Raw genomic sequence first — 3,499 nt, 5'->3', positions numbered from 1 at the left:
ACTGCTATTAGTTAGGACAGTGGCATTTTTTGTTTAATTACTTAGATTCCTTCAAAATAGTTAGATAATTCCCATACCCTATGGCATGTTTCATAAAGGTATCATGACACTTTTTTTTTTTGTGGTGACAGCTGACCATTTAGTAGAAACGAGCCTTTACATAGCTTTGTGTAACAACTAGAAATGGCTGTGTTTTCTTTCTCCCCACCCCCAAGCCTATTCCTTTAGGCATGCAGGTAACTGTCCCCTACCACCTCCCATTTCTCCTCATTCCACCCGGAAACACTGACTAAGGAATGAAGAAGTCCTACAAAGAGGAGGTCTCAAGTACCAATCAGCAGCCATTTGATGATGGCAGGTAGGTCTGATGCTAAAAACAGTTTGTGTCCAGCAGAGCCCAATTCCATAGGAATCCAAGCTCCAAGGCTGGGAGGCAGCAGGTGCTGGGGACAAGCTCACTGCTGAGAGTTGGTCTGGAGGATCTCATGGCGGTGCAGACCCTGGACCACATTGTCGTAGATGGTGTTCATGCTGGTGCAAAGGTGAGAGGTGACAATGTGCTAGCAGCCCTCACTTGCTCTCGGTGCCTCCTCGGCCTTGGCGTCTGCTCTGGCTGTGCTTGAGGAGCACTTCAGCCTGCCGCTGCACTGTGGGAGCCCCTCTCTGGGCTGGCTGAGGCTGGAGCCAGCTCCCTCTACTTGCAGGGAGGTGTGGAGGGAGAGGTGCGGGTGGAAACCGTGGCTGTGTGCTCGTGGGCCAGCACCAGTTCTGGGTGGGCACGGGCTCGGAGGCCCCGCACTCGGAGCAGCCTGCCAGTGCCACTGGCCCTGGGCAATGAGGGGCTTAGCATCCGGGCCAGCAACTGCGGAGGGGGCACCAGGTCCCCCAGCACTGCTGGCCTGCCCACTCTGCACTCGAATTCTTGCCGGGCCTCAGTCGCCTCCCCGCGGGGCAGGGCTCGGGACCTGCAGCCCACCATGCCTGAGCCCCCATGCAGTGGGCTCCCACGCAGCCTGAGCCTCCCTGATGGGCACTGCCCCCTGCTCTGCAGGGCCCGGTCCCATCACCAAGGGTCGAGGAGTGTGGGTGCATGACTGGTGGGCAGCTCTGCCTGCGGCCCTGGCGCGGGATCCACTAGGTGAAGCCAGCTGGGCTCCTGAGTTGGGTGGGGACTTGGACAACTTTGTCTAGCTGGAGGATTGTACATGTACCAATCTGCACTCTGTGTCTAGCTTGGGGTTCGTGGATGCACCAATCAGCACTCTGTGTCTAGCTAATCTGGTGGGGACTTGGAGAACTTTTATGTCTAGCTAAAGGATTGTAAATGTACCAATCAGCACTCTGTGTCTAGCTCAAGGTTTGTAAACACACCAATCAGCACTCTGTGTCTAGCTCAAGGTTTGTAAAGGTACCAGTCAGTGCTCTGTGTCTAGCTAATCTAGTGGGGACTTGGAGAACTTTTATGTCTAGCTAGAGGATTGTAAATGCCCCAGTCAGCACTCTGTGTCTAGCTCAGGGATTGTAAATGGACCAATCAGCACCCTGTCAAAACGGACCAATCAACGCTCTGTAAAATGGACCAATCAGCTCTCTGTAAAATGGACGAATCATCAGGATGTGGGTGGGGCCAGATAAGGGAATAAAAGCAGGCTGCCCAAGCCAGCAGCAGCAACCAGCTCAGGTCCCCTTCTGTGCTGTGGAAGGTTTGTTCTTTTGCTTTTTGCAATAAATCTTGCTGCTGCTCACTCTTTGGGTGTATGCTGCCTTTATGAGCTGTAACACTCACCGTGAAGGTCTGCAGCTTCACTCCTGAAGCCAGTGAGACTACGAACAAACGCATTGGGAGGGACGAACAACTGCAGACCGGAGGAATGAACAACTCCAGATGCGCTGTCTTTAAGAGCTGTAACACTCACAGCGAAGGTCTGCGCTTCATTTCTTAAGTCAGTGAGACCACAAACCCACCAGAAGGAAGAAACTCTGGATGCATCTGAACATCTGAAGGCACAAACTCCGGACACACCATCTTTAAGAACTTTAACACTCACTGCGAGGGTCCGTGGCTTCATTCTTGATGTCAGCAAGACCAAGAACCCATTATTCCGGACACAGAGGGGCAGCTGCTGTAGCTGTGTCACCCGACAAGCAACCAGCCCTCCCGCCGCACAAAACAGCAGCAGCAGCAGCAGTAGTTTTAGCACAGCCCAGAAATGAGTGTGCTTCCGGGGGCACAGCTTGCGGGGGCAGGATTCGGACTTAGATTTGGGGGCCTAATTTGTTTCCGTGGTAGGTTTCATCTGCTCCCGCTTGGCTGCTTTGAGGGCATCATACTGCTTTCTCCAGCACTCCTTCTCTTCTGCCTTCTACTGCTTCCGCATTTCCTCTCCTGAGCTTCCTTAGCTCGCTGCTTTGCCTCATACTTCTCTGCCTCTCGTTCTACTTCCAACCTCGCTGCCTCTCCTACTGGTGGTCTGCCTGCACAGCCTTCATGTGCTGTGATGCCTTGTTTGCATGCTGTTTCCATGGCTTCTCACCCAAGCAGTCACTTGCCACCTTGGCCAGGCTGGGATCCAGAGGTTCTCCTTCAGGTCCAGCCACTTCAGGTTCTTCAGCTGTGCAAAGCTGACAGACAATGTGACTAGCCTGTTGTTGAGGAGAGCCAGGTGCTGGAGGTTGACCAAATGGCCCAAGTCTGCTGGTGGGTGCTGTGGCTTGTTCTTTCTAAGGTCTAGCTTCGCCAGGTGTGTGAGGCCACAGAAATCCAACGGGAGAATAGTCATTATTTTTTTGAGATTGAGTTTCACTCTTGTTGCCCAGGCTGGAGTGCAATGCGCAACCTCGGCTCACTGCAACCTCCGCCTCCCAGGTTTGAGCGATTCTCCTGCCTCAGCCTCCTGAGTAGCTGGAATTACAGGCATGCGCCACCACGCCTGGCTAATTTTTTTAGTATTTTAGTAGAGACGGGGTTTCTCCATGTTGGTCAGGCTGATCTTGAACTTCTGACCTCAGGTGATGCGTCCGCCTTGGCCTCTCAAAGTGCTGGGATTACAGGCGTGAGCCACTGCGCCCAGCAGAATAGTCATTTATTACAAGAGAGATCCAGTGTGGTGGTCTTTGGAAGGGCAGCCAGCTCCTTGACCGGGTCTTCATTCAGGTCGCTGAGGCTCAGGTCCTGTTTGTTGCTGTCCAGGTGGTGGTGGAGGTTTCTGCCCTCGCTGTCTGCCTTGGTCATGGTGATGGTCGGCCGAGGGAACCTGGCTCCAAGGTTTTGATGGGCGGGGGTAAAGGAGCTGAAATGCCACTGGTCAGTTCAGCAGGCCCCCACCCAACCCACCACGCCTGAGCCCTCCGTCACCGCCAATGCCTACACCTTGTTAATTGCAGAGAAACATATCTAGGGAAAGGAGAAACAGGCAGTCATAGCTGTAGAGTGCCTGCTCTATACAGGAAGGAAATTGTTTGGTACTGGGGAAGGTGATACTATTGTAGAAAAACCGGG

The 3,499-nt window shown here is 53.4% G+C and overlaps 1 pseudogene; it reads right to left on the bottom strand.

Moving 5' to 3' along the window:
- Nucleotides 1-455: 455 nt before the first annotated feature.
- Nucleotides 456-3,232, bottom strand: LOC129039480 (leucine-rich repeat-containing protein 59-like; annotated as a pseudogene).
- Nucleotides 3,233-3,499: the final 267 nt, after the last annotated feature.

Source organism: Pongo pygmaeus, chromosome 5 (genome assembly GCF_028885625.2).
Source record: "Pongo pygmaeus isolate AG05252 chromosome 5, NHGRI_mPonPyg2-v2.0_pri, whole genome shotgun sequence".
Taxonomy (NCBI): domain Eukaryota; kingdom Metazoa; phylum Chordata; class Mammalia; order Primates; family Hominidae; genus Pongo; species Pongo pygmaeus.
Note: the sequence above shows the minus strand (reverse complement) of the source record. Positions and strands in the feature narration are given on the sequence as shown.